Source organism: Puntigrus tetrazona, chromosome 6 (assembly GCF_018831695.1).
Source record: "Puntigrus tetrazona isolate hp1 chromosome 6, ASM1883169v1, whole genome shotgun sequence".
NCBI lineage: Eukaryota > Metazoa > Chordata > Actinopteri > Cypriniformes > Cyprinidae > Puntigrus > Puntigrus tetrazona.
The window spans coordinates 22,565,091-22,592,275 of record NC_056704.1 but is presented as its reverse complement, the minus strand read 5'-3'; the positions used below and the strand labels follow the sequence as shown (position 1 = coordinate 22,592,275).

Below are 27,185 nucleotides of genomic sequence, written 5' to 3'. Positions count from 1 at the left end.
AGCCTTGTAAATGTTGAACCACCGATGTTTTGATTCAGTACTCTATAATGTGAGCTTTTTCTATATCAGTCCCAGGCTAAGCAACACTTTCTTTCACACTCAGTACAGTTGAATACATATGTTGAAACTTCACATGGCAAACGTAGATATATACTGTGTGCTTGCTGTGGTTGAGCTATGTTTGTAGTGAGAATGAGTAGAGGAAGCGTTGTTTTTTGGTTCTGCTTTTACTTCTCAGTTGGAGTCCCATAGGGATCACCATGGAATCGGGACCAAGTGCACATTGTGTCTAGGAAGGGAGTAATTCTCTGTGTGTTTTAAGCCTTTGACAGCGCAAAGCACAAAAGCTGCCGGAAAGGGAGTGGAAATCAATGGGGTCTACTGTAGTCCCAGAATCCCCAAGCATAACTTGTGTCTTCTTTAAAATAGTCCTAATTTAGCGAAACAAATGATGGGTTTAATGAACAGACAGCTTCATTGTGTTTTTGTTGTACTGTAAGAAATCAGAGCACAAGAAAAAAGTTTGATATTTTTATGCAAAGATTCATTATTTCTTTAAGTAAACGCTGTATAACAAAAGCGATGATGAGCTGACAATATTTCACACCAAAAAGGAACATATATTTCATAAAGAAAATTACGCATATTATCGAAAGCCGTTAAGATTTCTTGCACTGTAACAGTATGTGAACATAAAATGATAAACACACACACACACTCACACACACATTGATTAGGTAAGGCTTTCAGTGTAAATCGTTTACTAAATAATAATAAGATTCAATCAATCAGAATAAAAAAAACACATTACACTAATGATAATTTGGAGAGAATTTGCTCATTTATCAAAATGCCACACTGCATAAACTCTTAAGCGAGTAAGCTTTGTTTCCTTTATATTTTTTTCTTTTGATTTTGTTCGGAAATATTCCCGAGACTTACTAGATAAAGAAGCTTGGGTCCAAACTAACAAATAGGTAAACTCTGCTACACTGGCAGCAATATAAATTTGAAAAATCATAGCATAAAACACAGATCAATCTAATCTTTGAAGTGCATATGGCTTCCACTGTGCTCCTCAATACCACTCTCAGATTCCTGCTCAGACCGGCTGTCTGGGAGGGTGAATTGAGGGGTGTTCGGTTCTGAACTACCGGCTGAGAAAGACAGATGTAAATGGGACACGGTGTGATTTATGCAGCATTCTACAGAGTGAGCAGAGCAACCGTGAGAGGAACATGTCAAGAGTTGCCTTGAGAAAAAGCCAAGATCCGCTTTACAAGGAGGAAGAGCGGGAATGAAAACGGCTTGAAAGCACGACTGTCACAGTGGACAAGTCTCGCGGTTTGCGGTTTATTAATTCAGCAGTGCCCAAATGAAAAAGATGTTAGCACCTTTCCGCTCAAATATCCGTAGGCGCAATTTCCAAAGAGCTTTCCAGATCGAAAATCACAAGGGTTGCTGAGATTGAATCCACTTTATTTCCTGAAAAGTAACGTCAACAACTTAAGCCAAGGATTTGTCGACGCAGATCATGTCTAATATCTTATCTGTATTTCAATCAGCCCGATCTCCAGGTCACCCTCCACCCCCTCCTCAACCCCAGCTCCACCTTAATCTGCTCTCATATACCGGCTCTCTCTTCTCGGTTAGAGGGATATTTTCTTTCGTCTGAAACCAAGTACAGCCTACGCTTCAGTCTCAAAATCTGCTAGATCTACATTGATGTGATGCGCGGATATGGGTTTTTTCTATATCAAGATCTGTCAATAGCAGATCCTCTATCACTGCTGTGGCCTTTGGAAATGCCCTTTACCCTTGGTAGAAGACAAAGGATCTTTCTAACGGACAAAGGAGTGAAAGTTACATTCCTGATATTTTTATTGCCAATTTAAAAGGAACAGTTCACACCATTTTTTTTTTATTGTTGTTCTTATTATTTTGTCATCACTCACCCACATGTTGTTCCAAACCTGTATGGCTCTCTTTCTTGGCATATCCTAGCTGCGTTTTTTTGGCACACAATGAAAGTAAAGAGATCTCAAGCTTAAAAAATAGCAGTGATACCATAAAACTATCATTAAATGTACATTATATTTCAAATTTTCTAAAGCAAATAACGCTGAAGCATTAATTAAAATGATGCACAAAGCGCTAATTAAATGTGAAATCGGATTTTCAGTGAATAGCGGATAATAAGACATTATAAAAAATATGCGAATAAAAGTCATAAGTTTGGAATAGTGAAGTTTTTATTTTTATTTTAATGCTTGCCAAGGCCATGTTTATTTAATTGATTTACCTTAGGATAAACAGAACAAAACCAACAAATGTATTGCAAATATTCAATAGTTTAATCATTTTAGTAGGTTTTATAATTAAGTCTGATTCAAGGAGAATCGTTAGGCTGGATTCTGACTGACAGTTGGGGATGGAGGAGGGTAATTAGCTATTGAGCAATGATAAAACCGATGATACGGAAAGACCTATGTATGGATGCTTAGATAGGTGTTGTGTTCCTATAGGTAGATGGGGATTTGCTGACATTCAGCTTATGTGAACTAAATTTTATGCCAGAACTATCAAATGATTAATCAAGATTAATCGCATCCAAAATAAAAGTTTTTTTCACATTATTTACACACATACAGTATATATATTTTTTATCTTTATACATTTATATATTCTTATATCTCATATTACACATAAAGACATTTGATATATAAACATAACATTTTTCTTTAATATATACATGCATGTTTGTATTTATATATGTAGTAAATATGCACAGCACACACACACATATTATGCGAACAGAAATGTTTACTATGAATGAGATTAAATATATATATTAGTGCTGTCAACATTAACTCATTAATATATGTGATTAATCAACAAGATTAACATGTTAATATAGTTTTTAAACAAAAATGAATCATTTGACACCAACTTTTATCTATCATTATTATTATCATTGTGTGATACAGGGTACAACGAACCAAAAGAAAGCTATTACAAACACTTGATGGTGGTTTAATGTGAGTTTTGAGTAAAAGTTTACTACTAATATCATACATTTAGTATGTTAGCATGGTGCTAATGTTAGCTCTAATGCAGCTGCACAACAGGTGCATTTCTTTTCATAATGCATTTTGTCATAATATTGCACGTAAGGTCACAAGAAAATGTTTTGTTGTATTTATTTAGAAATAGTTTTGTTAATAGTTGGGTAAAAGCCTACTGCGATTAAGGCTTGGTAAATGTTTTATTGCCGGTATAAAGGCTGATAATAGCTGGATAAAACAGAAGAATAATGCTAAAAGATTAATAAGAATTATGTCTCTTAATTGGTGGAGTTGTGAAAAGTTCTGTTTTAACAGAATGTTTTACTGTTTTTACAGTTCTGTAATTAAGGCGATTCATTTTTTTTTCATCAGTTGACAGCACTAATATATATAGTCCCCATCCCTAGTTCGATTGTAAAATATCATTGAATGTTTTGCCCAACATCAGGAAATTCAGTGTAAATTATGCAAAAACGGCATGAAGGTGAATAAATGACAGATATTTTATTTTCGACTTAACTATTTTTTAAAATTGTGATAAATACTAAATCACACCAAAATAGCAAAAGGACATCTTGTGCCTGGAAACGCACCACTTTACATATATTTTACAGTAAAACAAGCAATTTGCTCAGAGAAAAATCCCCTTGAATATATTCCTTACGACTCCATTAGCATGCTGTTTCCAACTACAGGTTAACGCTGTGATTGATTGGAAGCGCAAATGTGAACGATCTGATGACACACTTACACTGAAACCCTCTAAATGAGAGTCATTTCTTTTTTTTCAAGGGGTCAAGGGACAAAAACAGCATTTAGATGAGGACCATTGAGCCTAGCCGTTGCAGGCATGCTGATTCGACCACAAGCTTTAATTTGTAGCTGATACTGAGACATGACTGAGAAGCCCAACAAATGAGGTGGAGAATCCAGACCGCAGAACAAGCTACACAATTGATCCAGCGGCGGATGGGGTTAATGCGCTATTTCGAGACATGTGTTGATCAAATCTAGTGCACTCATGCCTCTCAACTTACAATGTGAATTGTTTTATTGTCTCCCGTTCGTTCACAAATGAAATGCGTAATCTTATAGGCAAGAACATCTCGCAACTCACTCATAAAAAGCTTCCTGTAGTGACTTTCAAACCACACAAAGAACATGACAGCACAATTTTTCTGTTGACATTAACGTTTCGCATTTATACAATTCGATAAATAAAGTTAACCTTGTATAACTTGCATGAAGGCAATATTCCCAGTCTCTTTTTGTGCCACAAATAAATCTAGCTTCAAACAAAGCCTAAAGGCATTGCACATCTGTAAACAAATCACCTGAATGAATCAGCGTTTTTAAACGAACCAAGAGAATGATTCAAGGGCCGACTAATATATACATAATGTTTTTTTTTTTCCTGAAAAACAAAGCAGAACATAAACCAAATTAGGGCTGAATCTACTACATATGTCTTGTCACTAAAACACATGACTAATTCAAGGTTGCGACACAAGATTGCACAAACTCAAAGTACATAAACTACAAGTTCAGTTTATTTCAGGCTTGTTTATAAATAACAGTTCCACATTATGGATAAAATCACACATTTTATTTCTTGAATAATAATGGATTTTGGTTATCAATCATTTAGTTTATTGTTAAAGTCTTAAAGCTGATAAGATTATTTCACACATATCTAATGCATTACATGGAAAGACATTACATATACTATACTCGTACATCCCTATTGTTTTCTAAATTATTCAGTGTGCTCCTTGGGGAAAAAAGCGCCCTGAAATGCTGCTACGCTTTTCTTTAACTTTTAAAACTTGTTTGCTATTCTCACTGCGTTCATGCAGATATGCATGCACTGATATATGACTAACGGAGTAATTCATATAGAGCTATTATCTATTGTCTAGTGGCGCCATGGAGTTCTATCTGCAAATCTATCTTGCAATCAATGTCCTTTGCGTGGGTGTTCAAAAACTGTCACGGTCAAAAACAGATCAAAAATAAATTCATGCGCTATTTTGTTTTCCCTTCGAGTTGCCTCGGAGGGGGGTCGTGCATTTCCCTTGTGCTTTCTTTTTTGAAAATCTATTTTCAAAGTAGCTATATGTTGCTTAAGTGACATTCTTCCATCTTTCATGCTTTTTTGGCCCAGAAAATCCCTCTCTCCGAACCAAAGAGGAGCCCAGGGTCCTGAAAGTCAGGCATGCATTGGTGCATCAATGACAAGCACTCAGAAAGATGGGTGAGGGAACGCATGGGCATAAAAAAAGAGTCACCGCTGCTCCACGGAGCTTCAGGCAATGGCTGATATAAAGAGAGTGGCTTAAAATGTCTTCTTATGGCTTGCAACGCAAAGCCGCACAAAAGTCTTTCTGCTGCCTCTCTCTGAAGCTGAGCTCTTTGTGTTGGATGTAACCTTCATGGCTGAGCCACTCTGTCTTTGCCAATCTAGTTACAATGTAGGGAGCCAAATAGGATTCGCAGTCAAAGGTTCAGTGAGATCTGCCTGCTTTTTCACTTTCTCTTCACGGTCTCTGTCAGCTTGCGTTCCTTTCATAATATACTATGGTAAAATGCTATAATGTCATCATGAAGTCAAAACTGACCCTATTTGCTTTCCTAATGAATGTTCCTTGTCTTATTGTGCACTGTTATATTATTCCAATATTAACAGAACTGCTTTTGAGCATGACATAATGGCAGTGATGAGTTATACACCGGAAAACATCTACATGCAACTGAAATGAAGTGTTAGAGAATGTGCTGTACAATTAGGGGCCACAGCCATGATAACCAGTCAAACCTTTGACCCCTTGGTCTTCATAATCTTTAAGCTTTAATAATCTCTGTTCCCCATCCACAACCTAAACTGGCTGCTAGCCCGCTGGCTTGAATTTTGCACATCGAAGAAGGAATATCAGAGAGGTCAGGCCACGGCTGTGTTTAAAGCATTGCCTGCTTGTAAAACATTCGAAACAACTCAAAATGGAGTTTACTTTCCTTTTGAATAATTTCTAATATATTGCTATCAATTACACTATATTATTGTGCTACACTAAAATATTATAATACAGGTTCATATAAATGAATATAATGAAAATCCATGCTGCTGTGTGTGTGTTTTAAGCGCTGTGGTAAACATGCCTATTTAAACAAAAAATTTTTATTGCATTATTGCATATTAAACATGTTGAATCTGCTTGACAATAGTTCAAATAATCTGATCAATAAAGGAAGTTATCATCTACTTCATAGAAAATACATAAATATGGAGACACATCAAGATTTCCACATCCTTGAAATATAATCAGTCAGTTATCATGCATGTGCACAATGCTTGCAAATATTATTCTAATTTGAAAAATGGATGAGAATGGAGCCATGGTGTGCCAGTATGAAATCAAAGCTGACCTTATGTTTACTACTTAAATACACATTTCTGGTTTTATTGTGCATTATTCATCTGTGCATGTTCTTTCAAAGAAAATAAATGTCTATCCCCATAAACCTTTATCAAAATATATTACTTTTCAATGCATCTCCAACCTCATGGCTCCATTTTGGTATGCAACGCCCATTTTTTACTTTCAAATCAATTTCTGGACACTAAATTTTGAATATATCTTATTGAATATATGGAACAATGTTCCAAGTGAGAGAAAAATGGGTTAATTTGTAAACGAGTCACATTACAGAGGTAAAATGGGTCGTGAATGACATGCCATGGATATAAATGGGCAAATTTTAATTTAGCAAGACTAAATTGGCAAGAACACCACAGCTGTAAAATAAAAGAATGCCAGATTCAATAAAACAAGAAGAAATACAGCACCAAAGTCATATTTTTGAAAGTTCTACAAGATTTATAAGCAGTAGCTGGGAGTGTGAAATTGCAGTCAGTGTGCCTTAAGCTTTACTACCAAACAAGATCTCACATCGACAGCTGACAAATGCTCAAGGCTGTGAGTTCTGGTGCACTGGACACTCTTTGCCATAGCGGTATCTTAGGCTGACAACAATAAATCCACCACTAATATGCGGCAAAGTCCACAGAACCCAAGCTTATCACCAGAGATGTGCAGAAATTAAACTAAAAAAATAAACACACTGGTTTAACGCAATGAGATCACAGAATGAAACCTTGCCCTTTTAGTGAGGTCACAAAAATACAGTACCAACGTCAATAGTGAGTTAAATGAGGGCCAAAATCAATTAGGTTTTCTATTAAGCCAGATTACTTAAAAAGCATATGACCTGAATGAACAAAAACCCTGCTAACATTGTTATTACTATCTCTTTAGATGAATTTAAATGCTAAAAATATTTTGCAGCAGGTCAGATTAATGATACTTCCATTTGCACAGTACCTTGTCATGCTTTAATAAAACATGGACCCATTTCAGATTCCTTTTTTCAAATTTAAATGTACCAACACTTAATAATCTGCAGTACTTGACATCTCATTTAATGACTCATCTGCTTGTTACGGATTTGTGTAAATGTCACCACTTCGATACATTTATATCTGTTAAAGATATACTGATTTTATTCTTTTCAATACTTTTAACAATGTTTTTATTCCCCAAAATAATAAGATGTCTAAAAAAGGAAGAGTGCTGAAATAGTTCATTCTTTTTAATGCTACACCTCTAGCTCTGCAACAGTGACTTACTGATTCTACTCTGCACAAATTGCAGCTCACTACCCCATAAAGGCCTTTGCTATGGTCCTGTATTATAGCCTAAGCTAAATTACAGCCTGAGCCTTGAACAATAATGGCATCAACAACATAACACCACCACCATTACATCACCATTATGGCAGGAACAATACAAATTCTTGTGCCTCTCCAACTATTTAGCACGGTGCCAATGATGAGCTGGATTAGCCAATGACTCGACAGAACCACCCTTGTTTCTGGCTGATGTGTGCCAGCCAGACTGTGTAAACCAACAAAGGCCAAATACATGTCATTTTTAGAATTAAACTGATGAAAAACCTAATTTTACTCTAATAAAAACATAATGTAACGTCAAGAACCCAAAACTTCCTAGTCCAACTTGAAGCTGCAAAAATGAGCAATGTCTATAAGATGATCAGACACAGTGTTAGAAAAGTTCAACTTTTAATATTAAGAGTTATTGTAAGGTCCCTTAGCTTGGTAGATAGATAGATAGATAGATAGATAGATAGATAGATAGATAGATAGATAGATAGATAGATAGATAGATAGATAGATAGATAGATAGATAGATAGATAGATAGATAGATGGATCAAAGATGGAACAAATAGTTAAACAAATGATTGAACAAATGATAGACAGAAGTGTGAAACAAATTATTAGATGAGCAATGGAGCAAGTGATGCATAGACTTAGAACAAGTTACAGAATAATGGATGGAAAGACAGCTAAAACATTAAAGACAGCAAAAGAAGCGAGTGACTGAATGAATGACAGACAGAAAAACAGATCAACAGAGCAAATGATAGAATGACGGAACAAATGGTGAAACAAGCATTAGATAGAATGACAGAACCATATAACGAATGATGGAATGAACGACTGAACGAAAGGCAGACAGAAAAATAGATAAATAGAGCAAATGATAGAACGATGGAACAAATGATAGAGTAAGCAATAGACAGAATGATAGATAGACCACAAGAACAATAGCTAGAACAAATGACAGAATGACAGATAGAACGATAGCATGATAGACAGATACATACAAATATTTCATATATATATTTTTTTGTTTTTGTTTTTTTTTACTATATAATAAATACCTGTCGTATGTAGCGGATGTAACTAGCATTCCATCTGCAACATTAACACATAATGTAGCCTGCTGTAACATTTAGACAGGAAGTGCTCATATTTGTGCTCATTTTGAAAAGGGCACTTGTTATATAAAGGCTACTTGGTCTTGATATGCACACTTGCTTTCTGCAGGATAGCGGCCTACATTTTTGTAAGTATCACTCCATCATTTTTCCCCTCAGAGACAATGCATTTTTTAAATGTCATTTTTGCACAGCTTGTCTAAATTGTGGTTTTTAGAAAACTCCAGCCCTGGATCCCACATTTGACAAAAAAAATGCTCAGTAGCCTTCCGTCAGCCTGTCAAATCAAGATCAGCCGCTGATTCATTATCACGGTCCAACCATAATTCACATCAAGGCGACTTATCTGACCAGATAAGATGAGATGACAGTCAATCCAACATGGTAATATAATTCAAAGCTTTTTTTTTATAGCGAGCGAATTGCTTTGCTACTTCTCCAAACCTGAGCCACTGGGAGATGATTATATTGTGAATTGCCTCAGGCCTTCAGGACATATTTTTGAGAGCTAAAAATTATGTATTTAGAGTAAAAGGCTCCACATTTCTATCACTGGTAAGACATGAGGGCCTGGATTTTGCTTCAGCGCAACAATTTGTCAGAAGCTCTCAGAAAATTGGAGTAATCTCTCATACCTGAGAAGTCATGTGAGGACAGACAATGGCACGGGTATCGTTTAACCAAAGAAGACAGCAAGTTCTATGTAATTTATAGTAGTACTACCCTCCGAGCACATATTTCTGCCTTTCTTCAAGGTGAAAATGTGAAATATACATTGAAAGTGCTCACAATCAAATCACCAAAACAAGGATATACAATATATCTGGACCACAGCAGTTACATAAAAATATTAGTGCTATTAATAATAAATATTAGTATTTATTATTTAATGCTTCATAGATTTATATTATATTAGCTAGAAAATGCTGAAAAAAATAAATCATAACATTCAATATGGTTACTGTACATCACAGTACAAAATGAGTTTCCAAAGATCCTAAATAGCAAAAATGGTTTGTTCTTAAAGTCTTGGATTTCTGATGTTGAGACTGCTGGTCATATCTTTCTCAAACACTAATGTTTGTGAAGTTTTTTTTTTAAATATTAAAATAACTATTGGATCTATTTGCGCCATTTCACGTGCAAAAAATCAATTTTCGTAGTCTTAAAATAAACAGCCTTTTTACTTTCAGCACAAAAAAGCTAAAAACAGAGCATAATTTTTAATATACATATTTCTGTATCAGTTATTGTCCTATCCAGCCATGTTTTGTTTTTCACCCCCGCCCACACTGAAATCTCATTGGTTGAAAAAACTATGCTCATACTGCAATATTAAACGTCATATATGTTTTCAGTGACTTTAAATGTGCTGCATCACACAGCATTTTCTCTTTCAGCTTGTATAAACAAATTACATAGCGCCTTGTGAAGATATGGTGTAACGGTCAGAGAGAGAGTGGAAAATTTTAATGAAAAATAAAATGATAGGATAATTATATTGTTTTTGAGCACTGGAAAAAATATTAAAGTTATAAGTGGACCTTCAAGGGAAAAATACCCAATATGGCTCCTTTAACGTTATAAAAAATCTTTCATCATTTTTATGTAAAAACCATGCACAAGCACAACCACTGCATACTAGCAAGCGGTTTTCTTTCGTTTAAAACACATTATAATTTCTCTCAGAGGACCATATACTTTTGAGCTTACCCAATTTATCATCTAACCAAACTTTAATCTCGCTCAGTAGGCTTTATTCCTAATGGACAGAAGCCTCATGTTTGTTTTCCAAAGCATAAAGTAGTAGAATGTTTTTAGCACCATCTGAACTCCCCAGAAGATTGTCTTAAGATTTCTCATAAGCACTTCAAAACACACCCATGTGGTTTGGCCGCACTTTGCTGATTAAACAATTTGCCCGACACGGCCATCATTAAAGCACATCATATACGACATCTCTATCTGACATCTTAAGTTTACTAGAGGGAAGAACTATCAAGGAGCACATTAAAGGTAAATAATAAAACCGGAATCACAGCACCAGCAGTTCCATAAATGCCTAAATCATGTTATGCTCTGCTAATGAAACCCACAATTACCCATATTCCCAAAGGAATATGTTGCACCATGATTGCATAAGAAACAACAGACAATAGGTCTGTAACACATTTAGAAATGGCAGATATGAGATGCAGTTCAGTGAATCTGAACTAATTCAGAACCACAGATTATTAGAGACAGATGTGTTGGTTATTAAACCACCCCTAAAACCAATTTTCGCTTTCTTTTTTTATGTGCTAGATAAATAACGATGCACTAACCAATGCACTAACAAAAAAAGTAATACGGTGCTGCCACGTTTCATACAACATACAGGAAATAACATGTAACATAAATAACATTACACGTCTACATATGAAATTTTCTTATTTGCAAAGGAGTCACGGAATGGGATGCTTAAGAAATGAATCCTATACACAATAATGTTTTATGGACAAAAAAGCGTACAATGTTTTGAGGTGTGGCAACTGTAGAAAGTGGAATAATTGACTCTGCTCTATTGAATTATTAGAAAATAATGCACACCTGAGGCTTCATCACCTAAGGTCTGCATTATTTTCTAATAATTCAATACCCCAATGAACCCATTATTAATTATTCCTTACTTAGTCTATATTAATCTTTGGTAAATACCACTGGCAATCATTCAGTATTATAAAAGCATCAGTTGTTTTTCCACGGTACTGACATTGTTAAAGAAAAAAGTGCATTTAAATTTTTTTTGGGAGGCGGTTAACCCAAAAAGAAAAAAACTAAACAAAACACAATTTTAACGCGTCTGTAACCCTGAAATCTGAAAATAAAAGCAGCTCACGAGGCCATTTACATAACTGGACATTAAGGCGTAATAAAAAGGCACAATGGTGGTGTTATTAAAATGAATGATAGCGCTGTTTGTTGCTGGTCTACTTGCAATCATGTATGAGGATCGTTACATGAAGCTGAGGAGCTTACAAATACAGCTTGGAGACATTAAGTGGTAGTGATAACAGCAGAATAAAAGAAGAGGACTGCTTTAATGGGAACATTTTTAAACACGCTGAATACTGAATGCACCTTCACTCAATACTTTGCATATCTGCCCAAACAATAGCTTTAGTCCCATTGAACAAGCACAACAAACGGACCTCAAAGATTTGATTTTACAGCAGTTCCTGTAGACGGAAAGCTTGGAAGGGGAAAAAAGAAAACAGTACTATACACTGATGCCCCTCCACTACTCTTAACCTTACATTTTCACCTGTCTTCAAAAATCACTCAGTTCCTTCAAGGCAATTTCTCACAAAACACACTTTTTGAGGGTTTTCTTTAACTCCATTTGATCCCGGTAACAATACAGCTTTACCTTGCTCATCTACGGTCCTGAACCCTTAAAAAAGTGTTTCCGCTAAAAAAAAAAAAATTGTGTGAAAGAGTCTTCTACACTATTACACACCGCAGCTTTTGCAGCTTTCTGCTTTCCTGAACTTCCGAGTCAATATGGAATAAAACATGATGTGTTAAAACAAAAGTGAGATTTCGTTTTCTCAGTAGCGTTTATGTCTTCAGTTTAGCCTTTCAGCCATCGGTGCTAAACACTATAAACACTATTAATAAACCATCGTAACCAGTGCTTTGTGAGCAAATGCATTCAATACACCCTTTTCACACACTCTTGAGAGGTATCTGAGAAATAATCATTTCTAGCACCAGAGGGATTGTTTTTCCTAATTGACAGCCATCTTAGATCCATTAGTACACTGCTGTCAGTATACCCGGCTTTGATCTGTGATGTCAGCTGGATCAATTTCAATGCTTGGCAAATATGCAAATAATTCCATAGCTGAGACGTGTCAAAGGCACTCAGCATATGCTTGCGCTAAGACACTGGCTGTCTCTCGATAAAAAGAAAGAAGGGGGTGGAAGAGAGCGAGAGAGAAAAAAAAGAAACCGACTTTGAGATTCCACAACGGCTAGATGGGGAGGGGAAAAAAATTCATCTTAATATGACACAAGAGGCTTACAAGTCTCAGCATGCGCACGGGCGAAAGAAGTATCAGGGGCCCACAGCCTCTCTGTGCATAATAATGTTTTGAAAAATCGTACGCCGCTGTTTGCTTTTAAAAACCTACAGAGTGCAGCGCCAAAAGGAGAGTCTCTTACTGGAGGCGCAAGGCGGGTGACAGAGAGCATTTGTCTTTATTTGCCGGGCTTCACCCTGCTTTACCGCACAGTCCGCTGGGAGAGGAGAGCCTCTAGATTAGACGCTAACGGACTTCTCAGGACACTGTCCAAAATGCTATTTTGCTTGGCGTGAGAGCGGCCAGCTGTGCCTAGCCCACATGTAAATGACTGCTTTGTTGCTTTTTAACTTGGGCCGACCATTGCATTCGCTCTATGTCGAGACAAAACTTAGGAGGATACAGTAACAACAGGAGAGTCCCGAGGGGCTCTACATTTCCCTGAAGGAAGCAACATGGTGTAAATCTCCTAGCAAAGACAACGAGTATTCGAAATGCTAGATCAAGCAAAACACTTAAAGGGACAGTTCACTTTATTTACTCACACTCATGCACTGAAGGAAATTGGTCGCACGAACAACTGAAAAGCAACATAAACTGAAAAGTAAGTTTCATAAACAGATACGAGAAAAAGCAAGCATCCCATTAAATTAAAACCTGAAATGATTAAGGAGAAAAACTTAATTTTGTTACATTTTCGTCATCATTTACAACCTGGTTACAAACTTTCTTCAAAATATCAAAAAAGAACAAAGAAATTCATACAGAATGATGACAGAATTTTAAGTTTTGGGTGAACTATTCCTTTAATTTAAATTTTTGGGTTACCATCAAGGACCTTGAAGAAAGTCTAAAAACTGAAAACACTGACCTCTTTTTTGTGTTTCACAGAAGAAAAACATCAGGTTTGGAATAACCAAAAAAGGTTATGAAATGAAATAAGATTAATTTTTGGTTGACCTGCCGTATAATTAACCACCCTGGTTTGTGTTTATTATAGTACCCATCACAGATCCGCATGCTTCCCGTAAAAGCTTTTTATTATTACCTAAAAAAAGGTTTTACAAGTTTCAACAGAGCGATCACAATCCCTGCTAACACTTCTTCTCAAGAAAGTTACAATTAATGTCACCATATTTTACTTATTAGTCGCCATCACACGTCTGTTGCCAACGAAGTGAAAATGAAGTGTAAAGTGAAAACGACCTGTAAAACTCTTCAGCCCTGACCTGCATGTACATACTGTACCACTCATGTAACTAACTTTTCTCAGCAATGAGAAGGAAAGTATATGTTATATAGAAGTGGTCTTCCTGACACATTTTCTCAGTGCTTCCAACCAGCAGACACCATCCATTGAAACTTTTATGAAATGCAACCACCCCAGAATCTTTTTAATGTCAATTGCACTACATCACTACATCACAGGCCGCCATGCTTACCTTAAAAACACACTCGCTCTCATACTTTCGTCATAGTTAACGCCGGTAACTATTTGTGACCGTGTAGTACATCAAAAGGCCATCCAAAACGGTTTCAGTTCTCCGCCTAATACCAAAACATTATTATCCAAAACAATAATTATGCAACATATTCTCCCATCAGCAGTGTTTTGACATTAGATGTTAGCCTGATTTATACAAATCTCATTTGCATGCACGCATGCAATCGCACTGAATTTGTCTCTAATGTATTGTGACATGAACATAAACCAGGTTGCTTTGAAAGAAAAGCCTGCACTGTGAGCGAAAGATAATCATACAACATGTCCTGCATTGTTATAGCCTGACCGGTGATTAACATTAAATATGATCCATATAAAACCTCATCTGCTTGGCCACCAGACGAGATGAGATTGTACTCAACGCAGGGAGCTGCAGTCTGGGATGCTGAGCGACAGATGCTAGATAAGTCTATCCAACCACATATACAAATGAGGTCTATAACTTCAGTTTTATTTAGATCGCTCATCTTTGCCTACAGAAACGAGAATATTGTGAGCCATGTAGCAGCTAAATCGATACGTAAATCAAACGAGGAAGCAAAATAGAAGGAAGCTATGACTTTTAACATGTGATGCAGAAAGTAAATCCTTCAAGGGAAATAAATAAATAAATTCTGAGTGGTTTATGGAGTTTGTGGACAGCAATAATCAGTAAATCCGTCCGGATTAAGCGATGGAGGGACAGTGAGAGCGGATTAATAAACATCTGCGGAGGCACTAGTCTCCAACATGACGCTCTCTAACCGAATCAAACCCAGAGCATATCAGATCATTAACCCCAGCGCAACATGTCTCGAAGCATCGGTAATGCACACCCGTCCTGACGTTAATGCGCTCTGTACACAACCCAACACCAGCTGTTTCAGTAAGTAAGATCAATTCGAGCAAGCTTTGAAAAATCAACAGTGATGATGACTTTCACAGCAAACCCCAAGATGCTCGTCACTTTCGCTTGATTAAAAGCGACAAACAAATATTTCCTTTCTGAAATAAATGACTAGCCTTAGAACATTAAATACAACGAACACACACTCATACATATTGTATAACAATACAACATTGGAAGTGGATCAGAAATGACAAGAACAGGTATCGTTTCGGCTTTAGGACAACTCTGATGAAAGGTTTTGATGCACGTCAAATGTTGACTACTGTATACATGCTGTACACGTTCATCATCAGTAACAAAATACAAGTGGAAAGTCACGTGATATGAGGCAGCGCCTCCACGTGATTGGCTGATCACACCGTCAGCTGGATAATGTTATCGTAACAGGTGCACAGACCGGCCCGAATGTGTCAAACTAGAGAAAATGGGCAGACTCGTTACAGAGTAAACAACTCACCCACTCAGATATCATTTCTGTCATGAACTTGAAAGGACTTGAAGTGCAAAATGTTCTGTGAGTGATACAGTTTTAAGCGAATAAACCAAAATGTACGCTCCTGTGCCCGCCGCCATCATGACACCTGCAGTGCTTACTGAGGATTTGATGAATAATGATCCCAAAGAAGGTCACTTTTAGCGATAATAGACAAACGGCAATGTTAATTCATGTAAAAATTAAATAAAATATTCTTGCTAGCTACTGCAGCACTAAAAATGCTTCTGAAGCAATGCAAAACTTAAAAGAAAAAATGTTATTCGTGAGATTTGGTTTCATGCATGTAATCACGGCGCACAAAAATACTAAAAATAAAATAAATAATTACAGAACCTTATAGAAAGCTGTAATGTGTATTTATGTACTTTTATTACATACTTTTTTTGTAAGGTAAACTGTTTTCTATATACAAGCACTGGAATAATATTGGACCAACGCTGCACACACACATACATTTGTAGTGATAATTTACAATCATTTTACAATTCCACTGATAATATACTGTCATTCCAATTATGTTTCTACTAATAATTCTACCGTACTGTACTGTTCTACTACTACTATAACAGTCATTCCAATGAATCATTTAGTTCACTACTATCTATACAGCTTTTCCAACTAGAAATATGTAGCGTATAAATATGCTGTCACTACTCCTACCAATAACAATGCTAAATAATAATTAATTGATCTTCTGTGGTTTGCTCGTCTATCGCGTCCTTAGAAATGCCTTGCAATAAACGGTGAGACGTCTAAGCAGTCGTCAAAGTGAGCATGTGTCCCTCCTCGAAGTAAATGCCTAAGAAAATATGTGAACACTAACCAAAAACACAAGGCGAAACGTGCAACGGGAATACTCACTCCCCGCATACGTTTGAGGTGCAGACAGAGCAGCAATACAAACGCGAGTTCAGCTTGACGGAGCGACGCACAGCTGATAAGTATAGACGCACTTACTGTGATACATCGAGTCTCTTCCCTTCCTCGGAGTGATGCGGGCTCTCTGCGAGACGCTCACTGAACCGAGCATCCGAATAACACGGAGCGGATCTCCAAAAAGTACCGCTTAATGGCAGAAGATGTGAGCGCCAGCGTTGAGCTGGAGATATCGCGCTATCCACACACGGTCCCCGCTGATTCCTGCATTAGATCAACATGAGCCCGCGCTGCTCGTGTGGCACGGGGTGGGCACCTCCCACATACTGTGCTGGAGGGCTCCCAAAGAGTCACACAAATCACATCATCTTTGTGTCACGAAGGGCTGAGGCTTTGACATTAGGGACACGAGGACACAGCTGATATGGCAGAAACGTAAACTTGCAGTAAAATGTGCCCATTTATTATTCATTTGGCTTTCAAGAGGGCGGGATGCTTTATGTGTACTGCAAAGAGTAAAATGTGCACCGTCAAAATGTAAGCAGTAATAATATTTTTTTATATATATATTAATAAAATAAGAAAAAAATGGGCTATATTAATACAGTTAGCCCAATATATATGTATGTTTAATGTACAATAAAATTAAACTATAAATAACATTATGATCATTATGAAAACCGCTTTACCACATTTGTTGCACTAATTCATAACAACATGTGTGTATATGTGTGTGTGTGTGTGTGTGTGTGTACTGTGTGTGATGTGATATATATTTTGCTGAGTGATTACGATGTTAAATGTTTCAAATGTTTTAAGCGTAATTATGTTTTATTCATTCATTCAGTCATACGTTAAGAGGTACATTTCATTTATAACTTTGCAGTCATTTAATATATTTAAAAACTTAGCATTTAAATAATGTCAGACACATCATTTCAGAAACAAAGCATTCCATGAATAAAATATAAATGAACGAGGCATTTATAGCACTTGCCAGAACATTAGCCAAAGTTCTAGAATGTTCCTTGTTAAATGGGTGACGTTACAAAACATTGGTGGATGACTCTATTCTCCCAATTTTATGACTACATGCTAATTGCACAAGCTGATTTCCGGAAAACCAAGTAGAAGTAATGATATTTACTTAAGCATAAATTCTTTTTTCAACCCCAGTTCTTTCATTTTGTTTCTCTGACGAATCCAAAACCCAGACGACGGAAAGTATTAAAGGCTTTAACTCACAACGCAGCATACACCTTTCAAAAATAGCACTTTTATCCAATGGAGTAAAATTGTTTCTGTGTGGACCCAATCTGACACTAGCAAAAACACCAGAAGAATACAATAAAACAAATCCAATTAGACAACTAGCAGAAGAGTATCTCCTACACGCCGTACTGCATTCAAGTTTTACTGTATATGAGAGGTCTCCGGAACCGCAAAGAGAAGTACTGTACATTTTTTAAAGCAGGATGATGCATCAACCTAAAATACTCCTAATAACATCATTCATGAAATAACAAACTCATATGTATTAACCATGTCTTGTAAGACCCCAAAGAGAACATCAGCAGTGAGTGCACAGATCCTGATGAGTGGTTCGCAGAGAACACAGTTGCCAAACACAATCTAAGAGAAACCATTATAAAGCAGTTGCATTAGCTGATAAATTATGTATATGTCTTTTAATGAGATCACATTGCTCTATGTCATGACTAGAGTTTATTCTCCCCCGCCTCCTTCCCTCAATACTATCACATTTACCTCAATTAAGTTGGATCAGAAGACTGATCTATCCAGACACCTGCGCCAGGGGGGTTTATAAGCTGTTCAGTAAGTGTCTTGATCAATGTTAGGGGCTTATTGACATGCTTAACTCCCGATGGCACCCTCTGTCTGCTGTGACAGAACGGCAAGGTGGAGAGCGTGACATGTTTTGACACTGGTGTGACGGGGTTGTTAGGTGCATGTCTGTGTGTGTTGCTGTGTAACTCTAGCTACTTTGCATATGTTCATGCAATTCAAAGGCAGGAGCGGGAGCAGGAGTACACGAGAAGCCTGATTTCTCATGCACAGTTGCTTGAGAAATAAGGCTCCAATGAATCCATCTTCCTTAGCGCTCATATCCTCACAGAGGGAGGCAGATTGCATTCGTATTGAGTGTTAGCGGACACTCTGCAATCATCCAGATGCTCTAGTCGTGTGTTTGGGGCAGGTGAAGTTTTAATGCAGTAAAGAGACTGTCAGGCAGGGAAATCAATCGTTTGTTATTAGATACGTAACCTCATGTCCACACGGAAGGTGCTAATCCACTAGGTGGCACAAGCTAACAAGCCTGTTGTCAAACACTGGCTCTTCAAATAAGGGTAAACTGCTCACATTTGACTGTTTCGGGGGGAATTACAACGCTACCTCTAACTGCTGCATTCATTTAGGTTAGTCACTTTTTTTATTTACATAATTATTGCGCAACTTTGTATTACATACCAATCTTTCGGATTACACTGCAAGCAACTACATTAAACAGATTCAGGCCCCTCTACAAATGAATTCCACCTTTGATCCCTTAAAATTTTCATTATCCGTGCATAAGCCCTAATTATAGTAAGTGGGCTTGGAGAAAATCTTCTCCTTTTAAAATAGTCAATTGAAAGGCGATAATTAAAAGAGAAGTAAATTGAATTCCTGATGGGATTAACTTGCAGGAAAGACAGCGAGGAAAAGAGCAACAGCCTTGAAGGGAGAGCGGCGAACAGCAGCTTCTTCACTGTCTTTGTGCACTCAGACACATTTGCTGACTTCTCGTGCTGCATACATAATCGCCAAATCACAAAAAGATAAAAACCACGTCTGCAGCAAGGCTGAATGCATGTGAACAAAACAAAATATGCATATCTACTTACAGTGACTATTTAAAGATAAACTGTGTAATTTATGGGCATGGAATTGCACTAATTATGACTATTACATAGCAGGTTTCCAGAACGCATCCCCTTTTTGTTATATAGAAACCATTTTCTATTTAAGTGTGGAGCTTCCAGCTAAACTGATCGCTAATCTTGATCTTTGGGAAATATGTCTGAAAGCAATCACAATTTTTGTAATAGAGAAATGACATATATACACGTAAATAAACAAATCCCAATATGATTTTCCAACAATTGACCAAAGGTTTGATTTTAAAAGTTAGTCAGGGTGCTTACAGAAAACATACCTGGGATAGTAACCATAGCAACTATAGTCCACTTAAAGAGATTATATGATGCGATTTCAAGTTTTCGTTCTCTTTGGAGTGTTTCAAGCTGTTTGTGCATAAATAAGATATAAGACTAAAGTGTTTCTATAAAGATATTCTTTATAAAATTTAAGACTTGGCCATGCCTTCCTACAATGCCTTGTTTAAACACGCCCCCACATGTCTACCTCACTGTGTGGGAATATTTGCATAACACAGCCCAAATATTTATTTAAAAAAAGAAAGAAGTTGTAGTGTTGTTGGTGCCGCCATGTCGTGGAGATGCTGTGTGTTTCGTTGTGAAAGTGAAACTACTTTCTTAGGCTTCCAAAAGAGGACACAACTAGAAATCAGTGGTTAAGTTGTACTTACAACACTGTTCCAGAACAGTTCAACCCAAATATTAGAGTGTGTACCGCACATTTACAGAGGACTGTTTCTTGAACCTGGGAGTAGCCTACAATACCAGCTGTGCAAAAAGTCTCTATAAAGTGGGGCAATTCCAACTTTGCAAGGACAGTCTGGCTCTTTTGAATCACAGACTGTAAGCATGTTTTCATATTTTAAGAATTTGCCACTGACGATTCAAATGCAAGTTTTGAACAGTGTAGAATAAGGTTGGTTGTTTTTTGCTGCTCCGATGTTTACGTGGCACAATGCAACGCAATGTGTAAAAATATATGATTATAATCAGTAATTATGTCCACATTGAATGCAACAAATTCCTTGCATGTAATTATGCATTGTTATTGTAATGTCAAGTATATGTAACATGTCACTGAGGCACCTTAAAATAAAGTGTTATTTCTCTGAGCAATTCTATTCAAAAGAATGGTGAAAAAATATTGTCTTGACAAAAAAATAATAATCAGCACAACTGTTCTGAACATTAATAACAATAATAATTGTTTCTCCAGCAACATATCGGCATATCAAAATGATTTATGAAAGATCACGTGACACTAAATATTGCAGTAAGGGCTGCTGAAAAAGTAGCTTTGCATCACATGAATAAATTACTTAAAGATATATTAAAATAGAAAATAATCATTTTAAATTGGAATAATTTCACAATATTACTGTTCTACCATATTTTTTTTCTAATCAAATAAATGGAGCCTTTGTTAGCATTCAAAATGTTAATAATTATGATAATCACTGTCCCTAAACTTTTGAGTGGTAGTGTAAGATGTTCAATAGCAAGCTCTCAATTGCAGTTTGGGTAGGGGAAAATACATTAATATTGCAAAGGGTCTCTAGCCTGTAATCCCTGTTAAGGGATTAATAGTGCACTCAAACCTCAACAAGTACTGTATGTGGGCAGATATGGGCTCAGACCGGCAGTCAGTCTCTAAAGGCTTTTTTTAATTCAAAGAAAGCAAGCAGTTCTCTTGGATCTCTCTCAGAGTTCAAAGCTAAGCATTTCCACACTGACCTCCAACTCTGTGATGTCTCAGTGTCTCCTGGGCCAAGCTCTTTGGGGACTCGTCTGCTCGGTGTCACTCTGCGGCTGCTAATGACTCATAGACAGAGGCATTTAACTGTCCGTGCACCGGTTAACTACAGCCTCCGCACCGTGAAATAAAGTTGCACTCCACACCGTGTTGACTTTTCTCGTGCTGAACGCGGGTAAATCAATTATCTTCTGATGCAGTATTCAAGGGGTATTGATATTCAGGTTGCATGGGCTTTGTGGATCTTGATAGCTCATTAATACATAATATTCCCCATCCACTAAAGGGTTTATATGATTAAGACGAGATCTCCTGATCAACAGAGATTATAAACTGTGCAATGCAATAAAGAATATTAATGATGTTGAGAGAAGAGCTGCTCTAGTGCATTTTAAAGTGTCGTACAGATCGCAGAGTGATTTTAAGCATTAGCCAAACTCGCTTCAGGAAGAGCAGATTTGGGTTGGGAATACACAGGAAGCGTGACGTTATCAGGCCTTTTTATCGATGGCCACAGGGTCGTTTTGAATGATGAGCCCTGTTTCCTTTCCATTCGGAATTGCATTACGGCTCTTGACGGCGTGCATTCAGTAATACAATAGTTTAGACTGACAGCGCAGCTGAAACAAATCTACAAAGTTATTCAGGGTCAGATCGGGCATGGGGTGATTTCAATCACATCCTTTATTACGTTTTTATGTATGGGGTAATAATTTTCTTTCCTGATTCAATACTGACAGAAATTGTTTTTTGTATAGTCTATTAAAAAAAACCCTGCTGAAAAAAAGAAAAAGAAAAACATTTTCACCAGCATAAGCTGATTCACTGACCTCAGATAGTCTAACAGACTGGACAAGCTAGTCAAAATGCCCCAAACCAATCTAACAACCAACTGAGGCTGATGCTGCACTACTGGTATATGAAAATTGCCCAAAACATCTCTGTAAGAATCCGACAGGACAGTCTTGGAGACCAGTTTTAGGCTGGTTAAAGATTTTTCTTCAGCAGGTAAGACAGTACTATGTTCTTATATTTTAAACTGCTGCTCAAACCAGCCTAAGACTGCTAAAAAAGACTGCTAAAAAACACAATTGCAAGCTGGTCTGATTTTCTATAACAGTCTAGAACACTGCTTAAACCAGCCTTAACTGGTTTGCTGGTCTTGGCTGGACTGGACTCCCAGCTCAAAACCCCTCTAAAACCAGTAAACCAGCTTCTAAACTACACTGCTACAACGCAGCCTAAACCCATTTTAATTGGTTTTCTAGTATCTTCTAGTATCTGTCTACCAGCTGAGAACTCCCCCTGGCCTAAACTCTTTTAAAATGTACTTCCAGTCTGGTCATGTGTAGTTTGTTGGGTTTAAAGAAGTTTTGGGCCCTTTTCAGCAACTAAACCATCTGAAGGCCATCTTAAACTGTTTTATTCATACATTACCTAATCGAATTTTTAACAAAACCTGACCTATTCATCTGTTACAAAATGGCCTGGCTGCTCTATTCTAAGTGCTGTCTTGTTGAGCTGATAAGCAGGTAGACATCGGCTTTAACAAGACCCACAGCGAAACGATCTATCGTCAACTAGAGCACTCTTGTTGGCATTTTTCACAGAGGTATTAGCATTGAGTGCTATTGTGCAATATTATCATTCCCTATAATTAAGAAACTATTTGAGAACAGCTCAAGCCATAGACCGAAATAAATCTGAGGAGATTTTCTCCTGGTGCGCTTGCCGTGTACCACATAAAATCTGCAGTGGAAAACAATAAACAATGAGGACAGTTAAATCTCTATCTATCCCTGGATGGAGGAGATAACCACCTTTTATGGCCAGTGCGGCAAAGAAGAAAATTAGTTTCTGAAAAAGTCATTAGCAAGTTGCCTGCTTTATAGGTTGACACAGCCCCCTGTGTCCAATATTGCCCGGTTTCTCCTGGAAGCCCTTTTTTTATTGGCCAAGACCCAAACTGGGCTAAATCCATGGTGAAACATTTCTCAACACAAGCTGGCAAAACTGTCTTACTCACACCTGTTCTGGCTCGATCACGTTCAGATGTTTGCACTGCACTCGAAGCTAACTGTGCCAGCTACATGTCAGCTGATACAAAGTTACCTCAAAACTTAAAGAATCTAATTAGTGGGGGAAACTTTTCAATATTTTAAAAGTGTATAGTTATACTATTTTCCCATACAGCGATGACTATTTCCAATTTAATACAAAACATTTCAAGACAATGGTTAGGTTGCTCGAACAAATGGTCGTCATGCACGAAAGTCCATAGTAACCATTCTATCAAAATTTAAAACTGACAATAAAACAATAGCTCACTCAGAACTTAAAATAGCTCGTTTAAAACAATATACATTATTTGTTTCTTCATCAGGATAGATTTTGAGAAATCTGACGACACCCACTCACTGCAGAGGATCTTATGGTGAGCAAGTGATGTAATGTTAAATTTCAAAATGTCAAATCTGTTCTTATTAAGAAACAAACTCATCTTGATCTCGGAAGGCCTATGTGTAAGCAAATTGAAATAAACTGCCTTTTTTTTGAGGTGAACTGTTTCTTTAAAAAAAAAAGAGGAGGGTGGGAGGTGTTTTGAATGACATGAGAGTGAGGAATGACAGAAATTTACATTTTGGGTGAACCATTTTTTTAACACAATGCATTTTTCATTAATTTCTTTGAGCACAAAAGCATAATGCATTTGTATGCATGAAAGACAAAGCTTTCAGTTCATTCTAAGGCATGCGCCATTCAGCACACTTGGAGAACAAATGCATATAACAAAAGATACGAGTTCTGTTGTTTGGGACCTCAAAGACGTCCCACTTTATGCTTAAATTCTCATTCCGAATACTGGTTCTTACCTTGAAGCTTCTGTAAATCCTGCTTGCAATAAAACTTTTTAATGTTTAAAAAGTTAGTAAAAAAAATGTTTTTGTGTACAGAAAAAAAAAAGTATTTCCTCCGCTGGAAACAGTTTGAGATTGAACACTTCTACAACACTTGCGCCTACCCAAAAATAAACAAACTGCCATCAAAGCCAGGGCTATATGATAATTCAGCATCCACCAACAGCGCATCATATGATTACAATCTAGACAGCTCTACTCAGATGAAGGCTTTGATGTTTGCATCCTTCTTATTATTTTCCTTTGTTCCAAGGAAAACCTATTAAATCTGCATGAGAGATTTTGTTATCTGTCACCTAGGAAGATCACACCCCATTTGCTTCTAAAGAAATGCATTTGAAGAGGAAATAGCCTTCTGTAGAGCTCTCACGTAACTCCTTTCTGAACACATGATTGGTAAGTTAGAGTTCAGAGTCACTGCTTCTCCTGGAGTGGAGCAACAGACAAACAAGGAATCCTCTTTTATTAGTCACTTCTCAAATGGAGCTGCGCGAAAATAGCGGAAAGAATGCAGGCCAATTACTACTCCAGCAGGAAAAGCTCTTTTCTGTAAGGCCAACAGCAGCACAGCAAGTTTTCTATTAGAGTTTTCCCTCTCTTTTACAAAAAAAAAAAAAAACATGAACACTCCGAGCTTCACAGATTAAAGGCTCTGGGCCAAGAAGAGAGAGAGGGAGTAGAAACTGGTGGATCCGTGCTGGATAAACCCATGTCGCACCAGCGAGTACAGTGATGGGTTTTTAGATTTGAAGAGATTATAAAAAGAAGCGGGAAAGTGGATGGAGGGGGGTCGGCGGGAAAAGAGAGAACAGAGTGCGCCTCGCCATCACCCCCGGGTGGCACGCTGATCCTAATTTCCCTGCTCGCTGTAGCACGTCTCACCACATCAGACCGTTCCAGGTGCTGCCTCGACTGCCTCTCCCCCGGTGTCACGCAGGCAGCGGTTCGACACCGAAGGCAGAGGACACGCTAACAAGGGTACGCGCGAAGAGTATACATGCACTAATGCGCAGAGATATATCCGGGGTACGTAGCGGGAAATTAAATCCACTGCCCCTCAAGAGGGGACTTCATCTAAAACCCGGCGGATGCGCGCTCAGCCCATCTTCGGAAAACATTAGGAGCATGACAAGCGTTGCGTTTCTCATTTAAATATAACAAATGCTGAGCTAATGACTTACAGTAGGCTCCTGACAGCTGAAATGTAGTAATTTGTGAGTCATTTCCCCAATGGCCAAACTATACTCTATTCTGCGAGCAGACAGCAACAAAACAAGCAAAGCAATATTTTGGCCGGCTACGGCAAAGCCTCATTAAAAAGTCATTGTGCATATGAGGAACAACCTTGTGAACCTTTGTAATTGGTCTGCAGGGAGTTTGCTCACTGGTATCATCAGGATTCATTTCCCAATGCCATTAATGTGAATGGCACAAATAATCATTACTCTCCTATTTACGCCGACCAATAAACTCGTGCCCATGAACTACAATATCAGCCCGTATTTATAAGGATCGTAATGGGCATGTCAAACCAAATGACATTTGTTATCAAGAAGCTTGTTGTTGCTGCTGAAGTTATTTGTGCAGTAGCCTATTTGCAGCTTGCACTGACCATTACATATAATGCCACATTACAAATATTCTATAGAATAGCGTTATATACATTTATGCGACAGCTGTTGAAGCAGTTGAATTATGCAATTATTACTGTTGCTGTCTTAACACGAATAGATAACTGTCTCAACTGATTGCCACATTAATGTACATCATTTATGTTTTACTTTATTATTCTGAAGAGAATTATCTCATTTGGATAAAATTGTATACAAAATAATGCGTGAACGACAGTTATTTATATATACAGTTATATATATATATATATATATATATATATATATATATATATATATATATATATATATATATATATATAAATATAATAAAATTTTATTTATATATATATATATATATATATATATATATATATATATATATATATATATTTATTATTATTTTAAATATTTTATTCTCAACTGAATAATCAGTTTGGGAAAAAAAATATTATCGAAATATAACAACTATAATAAAATTAATTACATATATATGTGCACAGTCTGTTTGTTGTTAAAATAATAATAAAAAATATCACTGACATGCCTTCTAAACAATACTGAGAAAAAATGAAATAGAAACAATTTCCACTCAGAGAAACAGCAAGTAATATCAGGTTAGTATGTAAACTTTTTTTTTTTTTTTTTCAACAACAGTACACACACACAAAGACATAGTCCACAATCACCTAAATACATAAATACTACAACGAAAGAAGAAAGGTTAGAAGAAAAAAGACTAAGATGGTATTTCATTGAAAAAGTATTTGCTGCAGTTTGTTTTATTTACAACTAAAAACACACAAAAATATTTTACAGTGTCCTACGTTAAAGTTTAAAATATGCTTCTATTTCTATTTCTGCTTCTGCGATGAAGCAACCTTGTTCTCGCCCAGGGTCACCATTATCCCAAGGCTCAAACTAATTGCAAACGCTAAAGCGCGCGCACACACAAATAACTTACCCATCAAGAGATGTTTTGCCTTGAACGTCCAAGCCACTGACATCAGTCTTCTCCTAACCACCTCGTTCCCATTTTCACATGACCCTTCCTGGGAAAAGAATGAGTGACATCGTCTTGTGAGCCGGTTCAAGATGGCCTTAATGGTCCAAGATCATGTTGCTCCACTGACACACCATTAAGTGCTAAATGTTCAGAACTGCATTACTGCAACCTCTAAGATTAAGAGTGATAAGGTAAAGCACTATTTCCC

At 37.0% G+C, this 27,185-nt stretch overlaps 1 protein-coding gene across 2 annotated transcripts in view; it reads right to left on the bottom strand.

Annotated features, from left to right (window-relative positions):
* Positions 1-17,084, bottom strand: part of cntn4 (contactin 4) — a 124,386-nt gene extending 107,302 nt beyond the window's left edge. Inside the window, exon 1 of one of the 2 annotated variants that reach the window (XM_043242038.1) lies at positions 16,833-17,084. The gene's annotated coding sequence lies outside the window, so the exon portion shown is untranslated. The remainder of the gene's footprint in view (positions 1-16,832) is intronic. The other variant, XM_043242037.1, reaches the window with a different exon arrangement.
* Positions 17,085-27,185: the final 10,101 nt, after the last annotated feature.